Source organism: Euwallacea fornicatus, chromosome 32 (genome assembly GCF_040115645.1).
Source record: "Euwallacea fornicatus isolate EFF26 chromosome 32, ASM4011564v1, whole genome shotgun sequence".
NCBI lineage: Eukaryota > Metazoa > Arthropoda > Insecta > Coleoptera > Curculionidae > Euwallacea > Euwallacea fornicatus.
In genome coordinates, this window is record NC_089572.1 from 504,493 (window position 1) to 530,103 (window position 25,611).

Below are 25,611 nucleotides of genomic sequence, written 5' to 3' on the forward strand. Positions count from 1 at the left end.
GCAGAGATTTTAATGTGTCCTAATGGTCGCTTGTGGCGCCCCCTAGAAGAAACAACTAAACCGTTAATAAATTTGAATTTCTTATCCTAAAACACCCTCAAATATGAAATTTCGTGAAATTAACTCAAAGAAATCGAAAGGTATTAAAGAAAATGTGATTTTTTTTTCAACTTTAACACCCTGTAGCTCCATAATTATCAACTTTTGGACTGAGGGAAGTTTAGTTAAATCGACTTATTTTCACTCAAACAATCTGCGGTATTATTTTGGCCACGTAATTCGAGGACACCCTGTATAGTTGTAAAAATTCCTTCACTTCCAAGCACAACCCAACGTGTCTGCTTAAATTCTACAATGATTAAAAAAAAAGGCCGTGATAGCATCAAGCTATTATTTCATATTTCGACCCTTAAAGTTGTGATGATCTTAATATCGGTGGGTACAGATTCATAATAGAGGTCGTTCGTAGTTCCCAATAAAAAATCAAATACCTAGAGATCTGGTGAACATATGTCTCTATTGTTTGAAATAGAATCAAACGGGCGTTATTCATGTTTTTTCAAGAGACCCAGCACTGCCTAACGAGGTGTGCTCGTTTCTTCTGCTATAACCAAATAATAAAAATTGAAAATTTACAGCTTGTCTGGTTTTCGATGCACAGTAGCTCTATACCTGTAAGTAGAACAGGCAGTAACTTCGGACAAAAAAATTTATTACTAAATGAACTACGAGAAATATCTGGACAATATTTTCAGCTTCGTAAAATCTCTGTAAGGGATCGTAACAGGGACAGTAGTTCCTTAAAATCGACAAATCTGGCCACTGATTAAGTAGTCTATTTTAATTGATTATCAATAAGATTACATCATTCTGAAATTTTTTTATGAGACTCATAATTTTATAACTCCAGCAATAATAATGGGGGAAGCCGATAACTCACTCTAAATTCAAAATAGATTAAAAACGCATAGCTACGAACAAAATCGCTAGAGGGTGTTCTGGCAAGGAGTGGGGATTTTCTTAATTTTTCTTTAATAAATCACATGGAATCATACTATTTTTATAAGCCTATTTTACAGAGCTTAAAAAAAACCTACATTTTACCCAAAAGTTGCGCTTTAATATTCTTTATGTCTTCGAGTTACTGATAAATAACTGAAAATTTTCATTGATAGGGAGTTTTCCAATAAAGGGTAAGTAGGCTTTAGAGTAAAACGAAAGATTTCCATTATTTTGACCAATAAATGTTTTAAATTCTTTATTTTATAGACAGATGACTTCATCTATTTTATTGAAAAATTATAACAATTTTCAGGAAAAAGTTAGTTTAAAATTTAGAAGAAAATGAGTTTTAAAGTTAACAGCAAACATAAATAACCCCGTAACACAGATTTTAAACAGAACAAAGCAGCGGGACACTACCAGTATACGGCCACCTCCTGTCTCGTACACCTTATATGAATTATTGAAGGACATGAATCATTTCCCAAGCTACTAGAACTACCCTACCATCTCACCACTATGGAACAGATCTCTAGCAATTTTTAATTCATCTCTTCAACATTTTTGCAAACAAGACACACCACCTTCAATTATTATACAAGCATTTTATCATATCATGGACTCGATCGCACCAGATACTACCTTATATCATATGTGGATGCATCTAAGACTGAAGAGGATATGGGTTGGGCAATTACGGGATCTCATGAGCTGCTGTCTCGACTACCGGATTTTTGCAGCACATATTCTGGAGAGCTATTTGCAATCTACAGGGCCCTTAGTTTATTAGAGGGAGATGGCAGAACATTTGTGATCTGCTCAGACTCATTAGCGGCAGTTCAGTCAATCAAAAATCTTTATAGTTCCCATCCTTTGGTACAGAACATACAAGACAGAATACAAGCGCTTACTTTAAACAAATGTAAAACCCATATTGTTTGGATCCCCTCGCATATAGGGATAGTGGGAAATGAGTGTGCTGACAGGAATGCCGTGTGCGTTGCTCGATCCCACTCAGAGGTTGAACAAATTTGCTTTCTCAATGACATTAAAAGATACTACCAACAGAAGACTGGAGAAAATGGCAAAACATATGAACGCTATCTAACACAAAACTAACACGTATAACACCCACACTTCTGCCGGTTAGACCAATTCAGCTATCTAGAAGGTATACCATAATAAGAAGAATACGTATCGGTCACACAAGACTCACCCATGCTTATCTTATGAAGAGAGATAATCCCACTAACTGTGACCTTTGTAACATACCAATTACTGTAAAACATATAATGAAGGACTGCCCAAAATACAACAAGAGTAGAGCATTCCACCAGATAAGTGAGGACCACTTGGAGCGAGTGCACTTGACAGAAGAGCAAAAAAAAACAATTGAACACCTTAAATCAATAGAACTGTATAATCACATCTAATATACCTTATTTAATGTACACATAATCTAGGATAAGTGCCAATGACCTTAGTTGTTGAGGCACTATAATTTAAATTAAAAAAAAAAAAAAATTAACAGTTATAAGTTTTTCGAAATGTTTTCGGTCCCGCTTAATACATCGTCGAATTCTTGATGAACTCAAATTTACAGATCTCTCAATTTCATGTCTACTTTAAATTACGATGGCGTTTCTTATTCGAATCTTCATACTGTCCTTGGCCGTAAGATTCTCCTTATATACAAGATCTTTTATACCTTTCTAAAAATATAAATCTACACGTGAAGTCGGGAAATCGTGGTGCCCATGGAAAAATTCTTCTCCTCCCAATGCACCGAGAGGGAAATCTCTCATCCAAAAAACGTCGTACATGATCGTAATGAACTAGACAATTGTCTTGTGACGGCGACATGGTTTGTCTCATTCTAAAAGTAAAATCGTCTCGAAACGGGGATAAAAAATCTCTAAAAAATTCCAAATATTTTCTCTCGTTTAAAGGTTGTTCAAAAAAACATGGTCCAATAACTTTTCCCTCAACAAATTCCACACTATACATTTAGAGTCCAGCCATATTCATGGTCCACTTCACTGCACCCAATGAGGATTTTTTTCCGACCAATTAGGGCTATTATACAGGTTTAATTGTCCATTACTTTTAAATGTAGCTTCGTCGGACCAAAGTACTCTTAATAGAAACTCAGCTTTATCATTCATCATATTCTCTAACCAATGACAAAAGTTTAGTCGATTGTCAAAATCTTCCTTCTCTCTCAAAGCTTGATGTCAAACAATGTGATACGGATGCAATTTATGCTCTTTTAACACTCCATGAACTATTGTTTTTGAAACACCCAACTCTCGCGCTGCCTCTCTTGTACTCTGTTTAGGATCATAATTATTGCAGGATAAAATGTGAATGATATTCTGCTGATTTCGTGTTCTGCGGTGTTGCGTAACAGGTCGAGCAGGATAAACATTTCCAGTGTCTTTAAGCTGTCTAGCCAATCGTTTAGGAACTTTTCTCGAATAATGTTTTCTTAGTGAATACTTAACACAGTATTCTCTTGCTACATTGTCACACTTTCGTGTTCATTGAAAATACACAGATGGCATGTCGTCCTCCTTTCGAAAATGCTATTAGAAAATATTTAGAAATATTACGAATATTATCAGTAATCAATAGTAGTTCAACAATAGTATTAACTACACTAAAAATGTTAATATGACATTTATTACAATCACTTTGTTTTATGCTAAAGCCCACTCACCGTTCATTGGAAAAGTCGCTTTAAATTAAAATTTTCAATTTTTTATCAATAACTCGAAAACGAAAAAAAATATTGAAGCGCGGCTTTTGGAAGAAATGTAGGTTTTTTAAGCTTTACAAGATAGGCTTATTATAGTAGTATGATTATATTCGATTTATTAAAGAAAAATTAAGAAACTCGTTATTACTTGAAAGAACGCCCTCTAGCGATTTTGTTCTTAGGTGTGTGTTTTTGGTCTATATACAGTAGTGGCCATAAGTATGTAAACTTTTTTAATATCGCTTTTATCTAAAATGAACGATTATAATTTGAAATTGTAAATATAAAATAGATTCTATTTTTAATGCTTTATCAACATCCATGGTATATTGGTATTTATTGGAATTTGATTTGGAGTAAATGTGAAATTAAAAAAAAACTGCGGACAAAAGTATGGAAACCAATAATGTATTTTCAGTAATTTATAAAATATATCCTTTGTTTCTAAATTGTGTCAATATTTTGTGGCAAATCCTTTTCCTTTAATTACTGCACGACACCGTTGGTTCATAGAATACACCAGTTTTCTGCAAACTTCCACTGGAATTAATTTCCATTCTCTTTCCAAAACCTCGAATAAATGTGGTAAACTATGAATTTTTTCTTTCCGAATTTGCCTTCCAAGGTGTTCCCAAAGATGTTCGATCGGGTTAAGATCTGGACTCTACGACGGCCATTCCACTTTCGCGATACAATTTTCTTCAAACCAATTTTTAACCAGTTTTGATGCGTGCTTGGGGTCATTGTCTTGCTGAAAACTCCAAGACAAGGGCATTTCCCATTCTGCATAAGGAAGCATATGGTTCGCTAAGATGTCCTTGTACACGAAACGGTCCACAGTCCCTTCTATTTTAATTAATGGCCCGACCCCAGAGGCAGAAAAACACCCTCACACCACAACACTTCCACCGCCATGTTTTACAGTAGGCAATTGATACTTAGAATCGAATCTTGCAGTCTTAGGACGTCTTTCGTATCGAATACCATCACTACCAAATAACTGAAATTTACTTTCATCGCTCCACAAGATTGTATTCCATTTTTCCTGTGACCAGTTGATATGTTGCCAGGCAAATGCGAGACGCGCCTTTCTATTTCTTTTGGAAATTAGTGGTTTTTTGACAGCAATTCTTCCAAAGAAACCTCCAGCTACCGAGACTCTTCGCACCGTGCGGCTCGATACCTCTATGTTGCGTTCTTCAGCAAGAAGTCTTGAAATATCCGTTGAAGTTAATAGTGGATTTTTTTTCGACATCCTTCGTATTAATTCTTGAGTGCGTTTTGGAAACTTTTTGGGCCTACCTGGTCTTGGAAATCTCTCTATTGTACCACGTTCATTACGTTTCAAAAAGTTTCAATATTTTCGATATTGTTTCTTTGGGTACATTTAAAGAACTAGCAATATCACACTGCTTGTACCCCTGCTTAAACAACTGTACAACTCGCTGTTTTAATTCTTCAGATAAATGACGCTTTGGCGTTGTCACTTTCATTGAATTCTCCTGTATACTGTGTAAATTCGATAAATTTTGCTTTTATTTGATTCGTTTTATCAAAAAATGCAAATAGTTTCCATACTTTTGTCCGCAGTTTTTTTTTTAATTTTATATTTACTTCAAATCAAATTCCAATAAATACCAATATACCATGGATGTTGATAAAGTATTAAAAATAGAATCTACTTTATATTTACAATTTCAAATTATAATCGTTCACTTTAAATAAAAGCGATATTAAAAAAGTTTCCATACTTATGGCCACTACTGTAGATATCAAATCGGTTTGTAATTCTCTCACAATGAAGAGCAGAATTGCTGAAATTGGATAATTAAAAACGAAGATACGGTAGTACGGAAGATACGGTAGACGATTCATCGGCTTCCCTTACTCTTATTATTGGAGTTATGAAAATATGTGTAAAAAATTTTTCAAAATGGTGTAATCTTATTGATAGCAAAGTAAAATGGGTTGCTTAATCAGGAAATCTGTATAGATTTGTCGATTTTAAAGAACTACCATCTCTACTACGCTTCCTTACGGCGATATTACAAAGCTGAAAATATCTTCTAGAGATTTCTCATAGTCACTTTAGGATTAATTTTTTTTGTCCAAAGTTGCTGCTTGCTCTACTTACCAATACACAGTTGCTGTCCAGCGAAAACCGGAGAGGCTATGTATGAGAAAAAACAAAGTTGATGGTGGTTGTTGAAAATCAAAACGTCTGATTTCAAATATAGCATGCCCGCGTTGTAAAAGAAGAAAAGCTACAATCCTCGCTAAGAATTGAAAGCTTTTTTCCAAAATTTACCAAATCCCCATGTTTAAGCTTGAAAAATCGATGCCCTGTATACTCCCACAAAGTCAAATTATTACGAGTAACATAACAGATTCAGGTTGAAATCCTATTATTTAATAAAAAAATAATCGATCCCAATAAGTAATCGATGGCTTGCTGAACTGAATGCCATTAATAATGTATGTTAGCCCCGATTGAATATTTACGTTCATGTCATTTACCTGCATTACCCCGGATTCTGGCGTAAATTATTAACAACCCTCAAGTTTTCCTTAGATGTCGGATCGTGGAAACTCGATTCGAATTTGTATGGTCGCTTAAACTCGAATTAATTATTTCGAATAATAGACAGGAATAAATTGAAGTCACTTTCAAGTCGAATTCTATCTTAAAGAGATGACAAAAACATTCTATTTTTAGAGCAATGCTCTCAAGAAATTCTCGTAAAATACGTTTTTTTAAATAATCCCAGCTTTACATACGCGGGGCACTTAATGTCCTCGCATCTGCGGCAATTCCAGTTTGAAAGGACACGATTTGAATGGCAAGACGAAGGCTATAAATAATAACAGAGGACTTGCTTTATGTTGGATTTTAATCAGGGATACCATCTACGTTTCAGTAAAGGAAAATAACTCACAGGGTCAGAAAAAAATCAAATTATATTTGCGTAGAACATACTGACAAATTTAAGATTCTCTTGGGTCATGCACGACAACCCCCTCAGATTGTTATGGGGGCATTATTTAGCATATGAGGGCATACCAGAAAGGATATAGAGCCGATAACTTTCGAAAAAGAGGCCCCATCAGGCCACGGAAATATAAAACCTGGAAGTCTTTTTATTTTAAAAACATTTTTCTAGTTTCATGAGCACATTTTTGCGTGAAAAGCCTCTCCAAAGAATGCGGTAAAAGCCCGCTCGGTGACGTGTTTATATTTTTATAACTTTTAATGCACAGTGATGTGTGAGGGTTATGTTTCCCTTTATTACACGGTTCGCTTTTTTTCAGACTCCTGGTTGTTTAATGTCCCCAACAGACTTTTGTTCAAAAACAAAGAATTTCGTATTATGCTACACACAGAGTGTTTATCCAGCAGCTCCTCAGGCTCTTGTGAATTTACTTGAAATTTCATAAAATAATCAAATAAGGAGATGTATTTGAGGTTAATGAAGATAAGTTTTGAAATTAGTGGGAGTCCTACAGAGTGTCCCAAATGTCGGAACGTCATAAAGTTTTTTTTTTAATGGATCACCTGCATTTTTTCACGTAAATAAACTGTCAAAACTTGAAACGCAAAATATCAAAACCATGGCACCGCATGCTAAACGTTCAGGATCTTAACTATGAATGCAAGTTTTTTTGACATAATTCATAATTTCATTTGCAACAAATATAATATTATTTTATACCAAAATGGAAAAAAAAATCTTTGATTCTACATCATGAAAAACACACCATCTTATTGGTAAAAATCAAGAAAATTGAAGTTCAAATAATGCATATTAAAGTTGTAATCGCGAACACTCTGTATGTATTTTTGATTAAATGAATATTCGTGTCTAATAGAGTCATATTACACAAGAATTGAACCTGAAATTATTAAAATCTAAGTTAAGCTAATTGTGATATTAATTTTTTATGGGGGACTGCAAATATTTAAAATTTCTTTTAAAACGTCGTAACTTCGAGTCGCTGCATTCCAGGATAGGAAAAATCTAGGAACTAAAAAGACAGGATTCTATGACGTGAAAATAATGCAGATGGATATTTTTATCAAAAATTACATTTCATGATCCCAGCTTTTTTGAGACATTCTTTAGAATTTGTCACTAGCCTTAAAATTCACTTTTGTTAATCTCATATATATTTCCATAATTTATTTTAGTCTGAAGTCACAAATAGGCCCATAGGAGCCCGAGGATCTGTTAAATAGACACCCAGTATACGTATAGTGTGGCCAAATTGGAAATGTATGTATTAGGATTTTAAACACTGTAGGAGATAGTGATGCGATTAAGTGGATAAAGTTTTAGACAATTGCATGAAAAATTCATATCTGATTTAAAAATTGCTTTTTCTTTTACCATTTTCGAGGAAAATGGAAAAGTTTTTCAAAAATTCCATTTTGAACTCAGCTCGATAGGGTTGATTGGGGTGAAAGTAAACAAGAATTGCATTTTTTTAGTAACGAAAAATTTTCATCCAAGAAAAGATTTTTTTATTGAATTTCCCCAAACCCTTTTCGTTACTTGGTTCGTTTAGCAACTGTTACCAAGGTATATTTAAGAAATTGTTATTGGCTTCAGAGAAATTACACGTTCACGATTACCCCTTAATGTTTACATTTGCTCCTCAATATAGGGGGTAAATGTAAACAAAGAACTCTGGATCTATAACAGTAAGAAAGATGAAACTAGAAGGTAAATGAAAACAAGGGCTTCCTTTCTTTGATGCTTATGTTTCACTTATTTTCAGAAATGATCTCAATTACCCCAAAGGTTGAAATAAACTCAGTAATAACTGATTTTTATAAACAGATCTTTATTGATTTAGCACATAGAGTGGTATAATGCGAAAGGTATATAGTTTAAAAACTTTAAAACTATCAACAAATTTTTGAAAAAAAAAACCTTATTAATTTTTTTTCATTGGCACAGACTGTACCAGAAAATACATAAATATTAAGCTTTCGCTCTCTAAATTCTATAGAAGACGGCAATAAAGTTTGAATCATTTTGTGATTTATTGTTGACACATCCTTTTCCACAACTACGAATTCAGTTTTTAATAGATTGCAACTTTTCAGGCCTGTCACCGCAAACTCCTGGTTATCTAACCCTTTTATAACAGATACGTTCAAATAATAGATTGTATTTCGGTTTCCTGTAAGAAAGTCCCCTAAGATGTACGTGCCTGGCATTAATACGTCTAATTCAAGATCTTCATGGATTATTTCACGAAATCTCGCAATTTCCATTTCGTTTACAAAATTCTGTTAATACTTTTTTCCACTTTCTTCACATCTTTTTGTTTTTTTTTAGACATGTGTGTCAGATGATTTTTCATTTTAGTTTATTTTTAGTATTTGTTTATTTGAGTTTTTAGTGGCGTTTCTAGTATTCTTATTTCCCGTGATTCGATTAACTTATCTAAAACTTTGTGTCACAGTTAGCACTTTCCCATAATTAGATTTTTTCAGACGACAAATTGACACATTTCCGGTGCCATTAAGTTAGTTATTGATTTAGTACCTAATTCTACAGGATTTCTGACTTTTAAAATATTTGAAAATATTTCTACTACACTCTATGAATTCGGTCCCTTTTGAAGAGGAGAATTCCTTTTTATTTTCGGAGATACCTCCAAAACAACTACTACTTCAAGTACTGGATTTGCCACAAATGTTGGAGATCTTGTAGCATCTAATTTTTTTTGAGTCCTGAAAGCCTTGGCTGAGTTATACAGGGTGTCCCATAAGTGTTTCATTATATTTGAGTGGGTAGTAGTACATCGAAAAATAATATGACTCCCCATATAAACAATATTCCAATAATGCTTCATTAAGAAGATAGAAGGTGTTAAACTTTACTTAAAAAATCCAACTTTTATTGATATATTCAAAACCGCTTGAGACATGTAAGTGAAATTTGGCACGTTTTGAAAGTTAATGTAGACGCATTTATTTATGCAAAAAGCTTATTTTCAATTTCGCCAGTGGCGTGGGCACGGACACCTCTCAGCACATTTTTCAAGAAAAAAATGGCGCGCCACTGCTTTTTATCAAAATAAAAATTATTTTTAGAAGTTTAATTTCATTTAAAATAGAAACGCTCGTTCGCGTGCGTACCGCTCCTTTAAAGACGATTAGTGGAGGAATGAAATGTCCAACTGCAACAGCACAGACCAAGACGGTAATAGACTCTCGACCTGAACCTCCTCAAGCCTGGGATAGTGTTTTTCCCTTTTAGCCTATTGCCCTAAGTTTACAAGGATGACTTGCAAACCCACTTTCATCAAAATTGTAAACAAAACCAGCTTTATTAGGATCATTTAATTACTAGCGATTATATAGAGATTAAAGCGTTTTTTTTATAAAAGTCACACACAATAACAGAATTTCGCGCCATTTTCGGAACTTTTTGAAAATTTTCTGTTTCTTTTAGGGATATGTTTGGATATTTTCTCATAAAAACTTATACCAGTCTTCTCCAAGAGAGTTATTTTCGAATGTTGTGGATTTGTTATTCGATTTTATTGTCTGCTACAAGGCTTTTTAATTCTTCCTTATCGCATACCTAGCCAATTTGAGCTCGAGCAATCAAAGAACGATTTGTTTTTTCACGTTTTGGTTCAATCCTGGAATTGGGCCTACACTTCTTTTGTCCATAGGGACATTTCGACATTTGATTCGATGATACATTACTGTACCAGGTACGCAGTACTGTTGTTAGGCGTTTTTATATGCACTTATGTTCTTAACATATTGTAGTTAAAAATTTTAAAAAAAGTAAGTTTATTTTAAAATAATCATGTTTACTCTTACCCCTATATAATATGTTTACATATACCCCAAATAGAATAGTTTTGGGGTAAATGTAAACACCAAAATAATTTTTAATTTAACAATCAAGGATTGTTGAATATTATACAAAGTACTTAGAAAACACCCAATCTAACCATGTCTCCAATAAAAGCAGGTACTAACCTTTAGAAACTGTCAATTTTATACTTCACAAAAAGAGCACTGTTCTTTTAAGCTTAATACTTTGAGGAGCTTGATGGAAAAGCTTCCTGACACTTGAACAAACACCGCTAAAAATGGCGGGAAATCGAGTAAAGGCTCAACAACGGTGAATTGTTGTAGGTTGCAAATAGTTTCCGCTCCTACGCAATTCTGAGACAGTATTAAATTTCGCTTACAATTACCTGTAGTTTACATATACCCCATGTGACTCTAGTTCTTATCGTGTTTTGGATGATTTGATGCGTTGTACACATGGTCCTCCTGAAGGTTTCAAATATACCTTTAAATTCGAGCCTAAATTTTTTGTTCTATAAAAATTACGGTTTTTCTTGGAGCCTTTGAGAGTACTTTAAGGTCGTATACACATTGTTCTCTTGTAGGTTTCAAGTGTACACCTACATTTTTAATGGTCTGTTCAACGTTAAAAGCGGTACTTAAAATGTTTACGCGTTTTCAAGTGATTTAATGCGTTGTATACATAATCATCCTGGAAGGATGAAATGTATATGAAAAAAGGTTTTTATGATATTTCCAGATTTTCAAATGATTTGATGTATTGTACACGTAGCCTTTCTACAGGTTCAGATATGCATGCAATTTTTTTTATTGTAGATACCCAACATCCAAAAACGTTTATTAATTTAATATTGGCATTTGTGGAACTGTATTTGACATTAACTCAAAAATTCGTTGCCCCAATTATAAAATGGTGGTTGTTTTTACAGAATAATTCCTGGAAATAATTCACGCAAAGAGATAATTTCGTCCGACCATGTCCAAATTACCCAAATTTCGCAGTAATCTAATCTCAAAGTCTATGCTTGCAGACTTATCCCAATTTAATGCTAATACACCCCCTTCGCTTACATTAATACAGAACACCAGCAGCCTTATTCCGTAATCATCCACTAAAAGCTCATTACCAAAAGTCCCATTGCATCGCAGCAACTGAAAATTATGGATTAATTAAAAAGAACCAATTAAACGAGCCCGATAGCCGAAAGTAATTCCGGACCTGTTAATGAGGGGGGAGGGGGGGCGAAGTTTGGAATAATCATTCGTTTCTCTCCCCAACCCGGTTTTTTGTGCCCGAGGTGAAAAAGAATAACAATCATTTGAATACAGTGCCCAAAAAGGGTAAAAAGCAATTGAAAGTAATGATATTTGGTATGTCTTTTGTATTTGTTTAGGGTGTTAGGTGACGTAGAACAATTAGTGCTCACCCCCCCCCCCTCGCCCTTAAAAAATGACCGTGGCAACTTTTTACAGAAAAAATATTTTTTGGTTTTTAACTTCTATTAGAACCCTCCTAAAACAAGCAACACAATTTACCGCAATACAGGAAGATTTGTGCGTTGAGCTTGTCCATTATGTCGGCGACAGGGTGCCATCTGAGGCGAGTAATTATCAATTTTATCAGAAATAAACCGGATAAAGCTGTCCAAGTCCAATTTAAAGTTTGTCGCCTCGAAAATTTCGGAGTAATTTGTCAAACCAATTAAATTATCTTATTTGCCTTCGTCGTTAGATTTGCAGCTTCCGTGATGGCTGAATGCCGCCCACACTGATGGGATACAACTAGGTTTACGATTTAGGGCCATTTTGACTCAAATTGACATAATTTTTCAGAGTTTTCAAACGCGATTTAGATTATTGTAATAAATCATTTCCCTTCAGTTTGGTAAATTATTCGTGTTATTCAGATAAAGCGCATTTTCATTTCGTACATTAAGATGTGTAAAGTACTGTACTGCATTGTAAAAAAGACATATAATTTTAAGGGGTATTTTCAAAGCTTAAATGGTAGAAAATGGAGGAATTATGGGCGATCAGTCATTATTTATGGATACATAAAGGTAGCGCGTTATGGGCTTTTTTCTTAAGAGGTTTTTCATGCCAAATTTTGGTTGCGTTACACACTATCTACCACAAAAAAGGTAAATGTCAAGCAACAAAAGCTGTTAAAAGTCTAAGTGGATGTAGATAAAAATTTAAATAGAATATTTTTTTATCTATTCTCTCTTCAAATACGTTCAGGCTTTATTTTCTTCTTTAATCTGAATGATATTGAAACTCTTTAAAATTCCAGTCACTGCATTTTTTAATCCCCCTAATTGCTTCAGAAGTTTAAATATTTTTAAACAGAAAGACTACAAGAGATTTCTAAATATTCCTATAGGCCTTATTTTCCATCTGAATTTTTTTTATTAAGTAAATGAAGTACATACCTTAATTAATACCATAAACATAATTAAAATGAGCTTAATATAAATAAAAAATTAACAAGCTACGGCAAATTGCCCCTCTAGTCGTTAAAATTAAGCATGACGCCCTAAAAAAATATTGGTTTTACAAGTTTTCCGCTTTAATTAATATAAAAATCAGGGAGATCTCCCTTCCTTCAATGCTGCTATAAGGCTTTACCCTGGGGATACTGTAATTTTTCTCTTTAATTTCCCCGGATATTTTTTTCCGATTATTTAGCTTTAGATCCTGAACTCGCAATCTCCTATTAATACCCGAGTAATTTAATTTCAATTAATGTCGTACCTAGTGATACTGCGGAACCAGGACTTGGATTCTCCTGGACTAACAACATAACAACGTTCCGGGAATTCTTGAAATATTTATATGAATAGAACCTCTGCCGTTTCAGTTTTCAGTAAAGTACAGCATCCCATCTGCTTTGACAACCCATGCAATTAAAACAGAGGGTAGGCATTCCTTTCAGGGAAGCGCCGCCCCTAAAACGTTCGAATAAGTATCAAGGGAGAGATTATGTTGCTTCGATTAGATCTCCTTTAAACATATCCCTTTCATCTTCTGGTTTAAGGTTCAATAGACTTCCGGAAAGTTTGAACTTTGGAAATTTCATTAAGAAAATTAAGCTGTGGAATTTCGGCATTGACCTGGTATATAAACGCGTTCGTCAAAAACTACTCGAAATATTTTCTCAGGCCTGTCTTATTTCTCGGGCATGGTCTTCCATCATAATCAAAAATTGCGTTAAAACTTTCCTTGAAAGAGTCGCCCGGGAGTTGCTTCAGTGCCCATTCATCACCGACACGTTAGGTTGAGGGAAATTATTCCCATTTTTCCCTCCTCCAATAAATCCGTATAATTCTTAAGTACGACGAACTTTATATGGCCTAATTCTTAAAGTTGAAGGAGTTTGCTGAATTCTCGCTTTCACGTGAACGGAAGCGAAAGTTAAATAGCCTTATCGAGATTTATGATTCCCGTTTTAGAAGGTTTGATTTTCTAGCAGCATGAAAGTTTCTCGACAGTTTTATCAATTTAATTTCACTTCTGTGTTCAAATTTGCCATTTACTATTTTCATTAAAACCTCTTGTAGAAACTTTGCAGATTCTCGATAGATGGGAAATCCCAATTAAAATGCTAATTCTGTTTCAGAGTGTCAAGCAGATAAATATCTTATTTAAGCAAGACCAACCCTTCCTAATCTCCTACTACGCTTTTTTAAATAAAAATTTGTTAATGTTACTTCCAAACGATTTTAGAACGTATTAAATGGCAGAGACAGTTCATTTCTATGTAGTGCCTGCAGCAGTTCGAAATAATAAAATGTTTTAGTTAATTACGTGTAAAGGGCTTAAAGAAGATTAAGCGCGCAGCCGAAGTCATTCCGTCATATTTGCCAAGTTTTGTCCTACAAACCCTCCCTGGGGAGATTAGCACCCTAAGGGCAGCCCACAATCAGTTTTCGTTGAAAAACACTCGTAAGTATCATTTTCGTTGACTCTATATTGACTTCATTTCCTGATGTTATCTAAAAGTGTTGTCAAGGAATATTATGCCTGCAGTCGAAATTTGATACCTAATGTGAAGGAGAAAACCTTTTTCGGTGGAGGGCGTAATCCTTTCCCCCATGAGCACGTACAACGTTTTACGCACAAATGTTTATTTGACCTTTTGCCTACAAGTAAAATCATTTTAAATTTAGTTATTTGATTAAATGCGGTAAACAAATTAACAACTTTACGGCCCGTTGCCAAGAGCGACGAGCTGTAAAAATAAAACTACATCCATTGGTCGCAAACTCATTGTTTACGCCAATGGAAATTAAGATATGCAGTGTGATACATTTAACCTGGAATATCAAAATATCTCGAATACTAGGTATCCTATAAACGAATGTTTAGAATAAAGCTTTAATCACTCTGAGGGGGAAATGTATTGTTGCCGAACTTGATTCTCTTCCATACCCCCGTATGGGCGGAGCGGAAGTTAATTCTTTTATTTTAAATGGTAACTCCCATTTTTTTTTACCAATCTGGATAATGCAGCTAAAAATTAAAAAAATTAATCCGGAACATGTTTGTCTGATTCATGCTGCAAAACACTGTAATTAACGAAATTCAATTCATATCTTAAATGGCAACCGCCGCTTTTTAAAAACTTCTATTAGACAAAAAAAATTCTATGGTAGTAAAATATCATGAATAAATAAACAATAACATTAACAAATAAAACATCTACCTCGTCAGTTCTATCATACATCTACCGAAAAATGATTATATTTTTAATACTGCTCCATGATGGAGTATTTGACCGCAGAAGAAAAAATCGAATTGCATTATTGGGATGTTGAAAATCCGCACTGGCTTCGACAAGCTGAACACCAGTGTCCTTGGACTTGCAACTTGAGAAGTGAAATATACGGGAATATTTTGCCAAATGAACTATCCATGTTTCTCCAGGACTTAGAACTGCGTCAGAACATGTGGTTTCAACATGACGATTGTCCAGTTTTCTATTCTGCAGTGACACGGACAACCTTTAATCGTTATTTTAACAGTCGATGGATCAACCGATCTGGTCCAGCGAAGGAGTCTGATAGATTTCGAGATTTTACTTGGCCGGATTTCTCTTTGTGGGGTATCTCAAAGATCAGCTTTATAAAGAAATACCAACGACACGCGAGGATATGATTTTATGTTTGTGCCAATATTCCCGAAGACACACTTCGTATATGTGAAGAGTCCTTTGAATCACGGATAAATAAGTGTATTGAAGTTCAGGAATGCTATTTCGAGCATTTACTTTAGGTACAGCTACCAAAAAATTCACGTTTTCAGTAATTCTAAAGCAGATATCATCAAATCTTTCGATAAATTATGAACTAAAGAGAAATTGAATTTCGGTAATTACAGTATTTTCTAGCATGAATCGAAAAAAATCTTTCAAACAAATTTTTCTTATTTTTAGCCGAATTAGTCGAATCTGTAAAAAAATGGGATTGCCATTTGAAATTAAAACGTTAACCCCCACCCCGTCTGTAAAGGAAGTGGAGGGGAATGATCTTTACCACCAATACATTTCCTCCTCAGAGTGATTAAAACTTGATACTAAACATTTTTTTATAGGATGACTAGTATGGGAGATCTTTCGATATTCCAGGTTAAATGTTACACACTGTACACAAATAATTTCGATCTATTGGCAAGTAAATTAATTTTTCGCTTATCTCATCCCATATCATCCCTCCTATCTCCCTGCAGAAAGGTCGAATAGAACTACTTTTTGCTGATAAACTCGAGTATAACAAATTCCAAAGCTTCGCCATTCCTGACCTTTATGAGGGACCTAAAGCCTTTACAAGTTGCGTAAAAGAGCGCTCAATAACGACAATTCTCCTCTAATGGCACATTGTCTTGACCAGTCCTTAGTGAGGTTTTACCCTTTAGGGTCATTTAGCGGCCCGAAGATTTATTTTGTTCAGTTGATTGAGGTGAATTAGCCATATCAAGACGTTTTTCCTTGGAGAGCTCGCAATGGTGGGTACATTGGATTGGTGAAATATTAGAGGCAGTGTTGGCCAGTTTTTCAAAGTGAAAGTGTACAACTATTAGTGTGATCTTCACATTGGAAAAATATATTATTGATACGTTCAAACTCTGTTAATTCAAAGTCATCTCAAAGTGGAGTAAATCCTAGAGCATAGATAAACATATATTCTCTCAATTTTGATTGATATGTATATATCAAGCTTCGGATGTGCATTTACAAACACTCGTGCTATTTTATAGCTAAACTTTTATAAAATTGTTGAACTGCACCGCTATTGATTGACGCAACAATGAAAAACGAATATTACCTATTCGAAACATCAAAATTGACATATTAATTAAATTCTGAAGGATATTAAGAGAAATATAAATCATTAAAATGGGTTATTACTGATATCATTCAATTTATTCAGGAAAATCGTTCAGGAATACTTTTAAGAAGTCTGTCCGGGTCATATGTCATCATCCAACTACATGGGCCTTTAATTACGCGCTGTATGAAACTTATGTTCTTTGTAACTTCGGCTTTACTAACTTTTTTAATGCTAACCTGCACTAACCCAAGTTGCCACATGTCAAACAACTTTATTCCACTGTCAAGGTTACCTCATGAATCGATAAATTAAATAAATGTTGAAGGATCAAAGGGAATTTACCGGTTTATACACCAGATTTGTCATCTTTAGACTGCGTTTTTAGCTAGATGAATTAGCTTCTATCTAATTCAGTGCAAATTCACGCAGATAGCTTCCAAGTTTTAAATCATAAATCTTCAGTTTGATGGTCTTTAATGTGAGGAAAAATAGAATGGAATAGCATGTTCGCAATCTTCTCCAAAACGCTCCTAGCGTATCATTGACATTGACCCTTTTCCTACTAATATAGTTAGTTTGGATCGTTAAATTTAAGTGAACGGGAGAACTTATCTGGCACTCATGCCCTCCAATAAAATTTTAGGACCTACTAACGTCGGGTGCCGCAAAATACTTCCATATACAAGGACGTGCGAATATTACTCCACTAAATTAGATTAACTCCTTCTTTAACATGGAAACTTCGCACCGTTCCCTCTATGGTATAAGAGATCGTGCAAATATATTCTCATCGAGAATGACATCTCGCCAGCTAATTAGACTATATTACAAAAAGGTTGTGTTAATCTTAGTTGCGGGATTTGAAACTATGCTAGGGCTTTAATTAAGAAACCGCAGCTCAAAGTGGGAGTTATGCTAATTACTACGAGGCATTTTAGCGAAAATGCGTTTAATACATACCCCACATATGGAAAACCCAGGACAGCATTCATTGAATAGCAAATTCCTATTTACGTATTAGAAATAATGAGAGTTTGTAAATTTAAAATGAATATACGACTGAAGTGGGTTTAATTGAAATAAAAAATTGCTTTAGAATATTCGAAAATTGTGGGATGAAAATAAAACCTAACAAGACGTTCTAAGAATATTCTAGTATTTTAAACTATTTAAAAAAGTGGATGCTGACAAATTCTTAGGAAAATAAGTTCAGATGTTCTAAAGATTGAGCCGAAATGGAAAACGCTCAGCAATAAATTTTAAAAATCACATATAACGTAATTTGACCAGCTTTTACAAATGCGGCTAGCACAAATTCTTAGACAGAGTTAAACCTTTCTGGAAACATTTAAAAAATCCTAAAACTTCCAAAGTATTAAAAATATATCGAAAATCTGGAAGAGTCCTTAAGTAACAAACATTTCTAGTCCTCTAAAAATAGGAAAAATGCTTAGGATCTTTGAAAAAGTATTTGACAGTTTCACAAACAGAATGAAAAGCTTGAAGATTTTTTACATAAAAACATATAAAATTAATTTTTTTGAAAAAAATCCAAAAATCGCCGATCTATACAATTCCAAAAAATCATAATATATTATATAGGAATAATATATAAATATTAATTTAAGATAAATTAATTCCAAGAACTGTGAAATCAAGAGATTCAAACCTTTCTAGACCACCAGTTATAATTATGTTCTGGATTTTTGAAGATCGATACATCGCCCCGAAAGGTTAAAAAACCTCCAAGTTTGCCTGAAATATGGCACTTCTCCAAAACTGAATTTTTTTGGCATATCTCTGGAATAAGCACTCCCATTTAGATTTTTCTTTTGGGCGGCCATATTTAACCAACCGTAAGGGGATATTGAAACTTCGAACATAGTTATGACTCACCCTGTACATAAACGAGTAGTGTAAAAGGCAAATTCAAGGAAACAGAAACACCCGGTGTAACAATTGAGTTTAGGAGCAGCACCAAGTAATTCACTGGGACAATTTTTATATGTTTCACTGTTACAGTTCGTATCTTATTACAGTTTTTCGATTTTTGAGGAAATTATTGAAGACCCGAAATACACTTTTGCGATCTTCAAGACTAAATCTCTTGTTTTTCTTCAATCCCAACGCCAAAGTTTTAAAACCTCGCGGTGCTTTGTTCATTCACCCTGTATATAACCGATCAGAGTAAAATATAGGTGGAAAAAAGTTCCTAGTAGAAATACCCAGTAAACAATTCCGTGTAGATGAGACACGTCGCACATTCGATAACTCTTATATTTTTCACTGGTGCAGTTCAGATCTTAATAAGATTCTTGGGTTTGAGGAACGGATCGAGGGCTCTAAATACACTTTTACGTTCTTCAAGTCTAAACCTTTGTTTCCTCTTCAATTCGAATAACAAAAGTTTAAAACTTCGCGGTACTGTGTTCATTTCAATATTCAGTGTTTTAGCGAAAACACAAATAGGACTTGATGGAAAAGAGAGGGAAAAAAAGGTGGAAAAAGCGGGTGCAATGTCCCGAATCCGCCTTCCATAGATCAATTGCCGAACCCCCCGTTATCGAGCATTATTTTTTGTTTTCAATTTAAAATCACAAAGGAGTAGACTGTGTTCGGGGGCGCTCTCGACATTTCTATTGTTACTACATCCGACCGTCCAAGTGAAAACTGCCACGGAATAGTTTATAGATACATCGTATTGTTTGGATGAAATGCTCTCAATACTGGCACTGAAAACTAATTTCTTTTTAAAGTTTTTATACATTTTTAATCCCACTCTACCCCGAACAAAATATATCTCGACACATTAAGGTCAGTTCTTTTTTATCTTCAATTTAAAGTCACAAAAGCCCCTAGTATGCGCCACTCTCCAGTTTTCCATTGTACCCGACAATAAAATTTTCGCGACCCTCAACAATCTCATTACTTCAAGTGCTTGGCACTAGCAATTACGGTTATGCGTCCTTATAACCATTATAGGGAAATTCCCTCATCAAGGAATGAACTTTATTTTATACTTCGATGGTAAATTGTAAATAATCAAAGTAATTAAGAAAGCATGGCTTGAACGTGAAACATTATTCGAAGCTAGATAAACAAGGAAAATAGACTCACCTGGTACGGTCTTCAGGAACTTGTCCGGATGTGGCTGTGGTTACGTCACGGCTGAAACAACATCAGTTCGGGTTAGGTAAACGCAAAAGGCCGTTAATGAATCATGCATCTCTACTAATTTATTAATGAAGTAAGTAGGTTTATCGAGGAACGTTATTTTCGGTATATTTGTCTTTTCCTTTTTTCTTACTCTGGACCTAAGAAATCATCTCTCAAAATTTAAACACGCTATTCTCGGACACCCTGAATTTCCTTTTGCTTCTTAATTAATTTTTTCTGTGTTCAGCTGTGCGTAAAGTACAGTTTTACGCTCTCTTCTGAAGGTTCAAAATGGCATTTTTTCGCCATAACGTACAAAAATCAGAAAGTTCTGGATTCTGTGGGAATTCTACTGTAACTTCGTTCCAACATATTAAAATTTGAATTGGGGCAGTCAATCAACAAAGCATTAATCAAAAAAATTGTGCAGGGTAGTTAACGTGATTAAAATCTGCCTGGAGGAAAATTACGTCATTCCTGAATTGTCGTGTGAAAATGCACTTTACACATTCTTATCAGTGTGTAAATCACGCGCATGCGTATGTTTTTAGTTTTTTTGTCGACACTTCATATTTTGCAGTTTTCATCTTATGTTATTGGCGTGTTTGTGTTTATTTTCAAGGCAGTTGCTGAAAGAGAATTTCGCAGCTCGCTTGGCACTCGCAGCAAATGTAGGAATTTTGTTTCCTGTCCCTCCACGTCTCTACGTAGGTGAGAAATGCATTTAAATGTTCAGTGGTTCGTACCAAGGACGGGTTCATACAAGGTACGTTCATACATTCATGTTATGATAACGACGAGCAGTACTTGTTCCATTGATATTTTACCAGCAACACCCATAGCAATTTTTCCCGAATCAAAAAAAGCACTCGGTGCCAAATTTTGCAATTTTCTAGACGTTTTCCCAATACTAATGCCCCATCACGAATAGATCAGGGCAAATGTGCGCCACGTGTTTAAAATGCGAGATTTTTCACAATGGCAATAATTTGCTTTTATTTAGGAGTTTCTCAATAAATCTAGAGGTGGCGCACGAACGAGACCGGAATGCTTAAATCTGTTCCGTCATGTTCAACTCCTTCATTTTGAGGTGTCGAGGTTATGAATTCGTGATTTGCGTGTAACGACTAATTCGATTTAAATATGGCACGGTTGACACCCAAGTTTTGATGTAATTTTATTATTATTCCCCCATAGGAATTACGTACGTGGTGTGAGCGCTCATGGGTGAAACCCACGCGATGGGTTAAGTACGTATTACCCGTATAATTTACTCACTTGTGTGTATAAATTATGCAGATGAGTTTACAATTTCAGCCAGATTTATTAAGAAAGGGAACTCGCCCCTGGAGATGATTAATTCTATCGTATCTATCGATTGAATGAAATCATACCTTACATTTGGTTCAGTTTGGACCTCTTGGCCGTATGATTCGTAAGATAAATACTGAATGTAGAAAACGGCATCCGGATGGTTCCACATTTTCCCTTTAAGAGCGCTGGGATACTAAGAGGGCACAATGCGGGGAATTTTGATTATAGGACGACACAAACATACAAAAGAATTGACGCTAAATGGGCACGAATTGACACTACATTCCTATGTCAAATCCATATACCTCCCCTAATTAACACGAAATAGACTATCGCGTAGGTGTATCCGTGGCGTAGGAGTATCTTACTGCGAATCAAAGACGTACGAGTTATAAGCTCAAGATTAAAATTCAATATGAATAATACTATTGTTCGGAGACAGTGTTCCAGAAAAGAATAGTTAGGTGCAATGAAACAAGTAGGCAATGGTATATTATATACCAAGGACATGAAATACATTAAATCCTGACGTTAAAACTAAATCTGGAAACGCGCAGTACTGAGGTGTCTACGACGTGAAGGTCATAAGATCTCTCGTCTGTAGTAAGTCTCTCCACTCTTAGATTTATTTACATTTTATAAAATCGCCATAAATTTAGCTAAATTAAACATAAATACAATCCAAGACACAAAAACACTTTTGAATCATAACTTCAACCATCACGTTAAAACCATAAATAAAACAGCAAGGGACAATGGCGACGTTATCTTTCTAGGTAAATAATAAGCTATACGCGTGTCATTACTATTCTGTTATTTACCAATTTTTAAAAGGTACAAGAAAACCTACTTTACATGTCATTCACTATACCCAATTAAGGTTGCGTTTAAACCTAGTAGTGTGGAAGCTGAATTGTTCGCCGGCGTCAATGTTTCGTTTTTGCTTGCTTGACCCTCCTGAGAGACATTCATTTCAGAAGACAATACCCAAAAAAAAGTAAATAAATAAAATAAAAGCCAAAAGCAAATCAGGCTCTTCATCCTGAGTTTGGCCAATATATTAATTTAGTTAAAATGTTTGAACATAATGCTCAAAGCCGATGAAATGAGATATCCTTCAATAGACATAAACTTCCACGAAAGAAGTTTTCTTGTGCAGTTTGGATTTAACGGAAGCTTAAATATACTTGTTCTACATGACATAAATTGCGGCCTTAAGTGCTCCGTTTATTAGCTGGCAGAAGGCCAGCCATAACGTCCCAACTTTCCTATCTTGCGCTAGTGCTGCTGCTGCTTCTGGGAAAGGCGAGAAACCAAATTTAATCAACAAATTTTAAAGTTCTTAGTGCAGTAGCAAACTTTCAAGTCGTTTAGCTAATAATGAATAGCCCGATAAATTATTTGCTAATTTCACTACCGCCGAAGTTTGCTGCTCGAGAATTTTTATTTTCACGTTCCTGTGTAATGCACCAGGTAAAGCGAATGCCGCAGTGAAGTTCCTTGTCTAACTTGACAAGTTATGTGGCTTAAAATGGAGAAATGGAATAAAAGTGGAAATCTCTGGGCACATATTCGACTGTTGCCGGACTGGCGAAATGTAACCTCGCGTTCCCCAAAATATATTGAGCCGTAGAAAATTCAATTCTCAAAATGTATTGTTGGCTATTTGCACCCGGCGCTTTATACGCTTTCGGAGGACCGACCGTGCTGACTAAAATATTGGCAGTTTCATTTATTTCAGACAAAAATGACTATCGTGAATTTGCCCCGTTCTCATTCAAGTGGGAACACCACCTAAATTTATTACCACGTGATATACCCAGGCAGGCGATGTATCGGTGCATTCGAGGGGAATGAGACTATCCGATACGGGTTTAGATTTGATTTTTTCGGAATTCCAATGCATCAGCCAAATCACCTCGTTTCAGATATTTGACACAACTAAGTTTGATGAAACTCTGCACGTTTGGTCTATGAACAACGATTATTTATTTAACATTTCAAAAGTAGGAGCAATGGTTCGAAGCAGACTGTGCAAAAATGGCCAGGCTGACCTGGTCGAGACCCAAATTTTGCATAATAGGAACACTAACACCAATTAGCGCCCTTTATAATTAATAATTGTTAACATATGACATGAATCAATTCTAAAATAATTATTATTCACCAACGATTTCTCCAGACGAGAACTGTGGGGACTCGCTGGCGAACGCACGCAGTTTGGCAAATACGACTAACGCGCAAGCGTATTTGGCGAGGGTCCAGGTTCATTACAATTCCATGCATTCGTCTAAACTTCTTTGATTCCCTATTCTATTTGGATTTCATGTGAAGCTTAAACGAAATCATGTTTAGATTTGTATTTAGACATATTTTATAAATGTTATACATCGAAAAAACAATAATAATAAATCACATTGGTTGTTATCATCCCACTTCTTAGACAATACAACGCATTTCCTATCTAATTTCACAAAGAGCTACCAAACTTAACAGAGAAAAATTGATGTTTCTACATTATTTTGTCTTAATCTTGCCTTATCTTATTTTGTCCTACTTGTGATGTTAATTCATGACTAATCGAACACGCTTAGATCAAACAATGTTCTCAACAACAACATTGTGATTTTTATCCTTTTCCAAACACGTCAAGTAGGAAATTAATTACATTAACTCCATGTTTACAACGCTCGGACTTTAATTAAGCATGTGTAGCATTATTAATCCTGCACATTGTGCAATCTTCTCCGCATCCTCCACTTTTGCATGTCCAAGTCAAGTACACGGAAGTCCTTCTCACAGATAAGACTATTTTCAATTTAGATACGTCCCTAGTGCAACTAAATAAATAAAGTAGCTTCCAGGAGACATTTCGCCGCTTTATCTGGAATAGTTTCCAGTTTCCATACCCAATCAGGCGGTATAAAAATATGGTCCTTCAGAACAAATCGAACATCCTTTCTTGCTGTACTCCGTACTGAGATCAAAGCGACTAGCGATAAGACTCCACCACGTCGAATGCAGAGGATGCTTTTGTGGAAATTTCATTATTATTTTTAGAGTAGGAAATGTGAAGCATATGTTATGCTCATATCATATTCTGAATGGCTGTTTTTTTTTAATACAAAGCAAGAGGAATCCCCCATTATCATTAACCCGTTCAATTAATGGAAGTGGGTAATCTGACAACGAGCTCGGATGAATTTTGAGCAAAGGTGCAATTTTCAGGCTAAAACATCGCTAATACGACTTCGAATCATCGAATAATCCTGAATTTTCGGTTTTAAGATCCTGTAAGGAGCGGGCATGAAATATCAATAAAAACCGCCAGCCAATACGTAAGAACCAAGCAATTAATATCAATTCCCAACAAAATAGACTTATGATTTATGACCAGTCCTGCAAAGCAGCAGGTTCAATTTTTGTTCCTGATACGTTCTGGCTGACCGCTGGTAATTTTGATAAATTTCACTTTGATTGATTTATATAAATGTAAGTGGATGAAGGCGGCCCAGGAAACTTACTCTTACGATGATGGATTGAGACAGTTTGACGCTAGATATTTTCTCCATTACGGCATTATAGAGGATGTTAGATATCTTGACTAGTTACCTTAAAACTTAATAAATTGGCACAAAATTACCAGTGTACCAGGCACACTGTGTGATCAGTTACCGAATGGATTTTTTTCTTTTTTTTTTGGTATGAGGAAGAGCCAAAAATATATTCGATCTAACGAGAAAACAGCTTATTGAATCTAATGTGATTTTTTTTATAGTCGTTTATTTTATTTACCAAAAAAGAACGAGAAATGAAAGAAAGATTTTCATGTGTTTTTATTTTGTACTATTTCATTTTTTATTATTGGACGTCAACAACCCGCTCGTTAAACTATAACAAATTTAAAGGGTTTTTCTCAATATCCTTTCAGTAAAATTATTCCGAGACTTTGCCGCAGAATTCGGGTATTGGACAATATCACTCGTACAATCTAATGTTTTCAGAATTTTCGCAAAATCGTCAATTCTGGCTTTATTCCTATGAATAACCAAGGAATCGTTATCAAACATTGTTTGGTTTCTGAATTGCTCTGTTTTAACTACTTTACCAGCAGATTTCCCAATTTCGCATAATTTATCGCAGAAATGATTAAATCATATTTTCTCCATATTTCTGGAATTTTAGAAAAGCCGTTGTAATTCCGGAACGCT

The 25,611-nt window shown here is 34.9% G+C and overlaps 1 protein-coding gene and 1 pseudogene across 2 annotated transcripts in view; both read right to left on the reverse strand.

Annotated features, from left to right (window-relative positions):
- The window catches only part of bru1 (bruno 1), a 301,441-nt gene that overhangs the window by 243,910 nt on the left and 31,920 nt on the right, over window positions 1-25,611 (reverse strand). For both annotated transcript variants that reach the window (XM_066299120.1, XM_066299119.1), the window contains exon 2: window positions 20,048-20,098. The gene's annotated coding sequence lies outside the window, so the exon portion shown is untranslated. The remainder of the gene's footprint in view (window positions 1-20,047; window positions 20,099-25,611) is intronic.
- Window positions 1-25,611, reverse strand: part of LOC136348356 (histone-lysine N-methyltransferase SETMAR-like) — a 185,331-nt pseudogene that overhangs the window by 141,495 nt on the left and 18,225 nt on the right.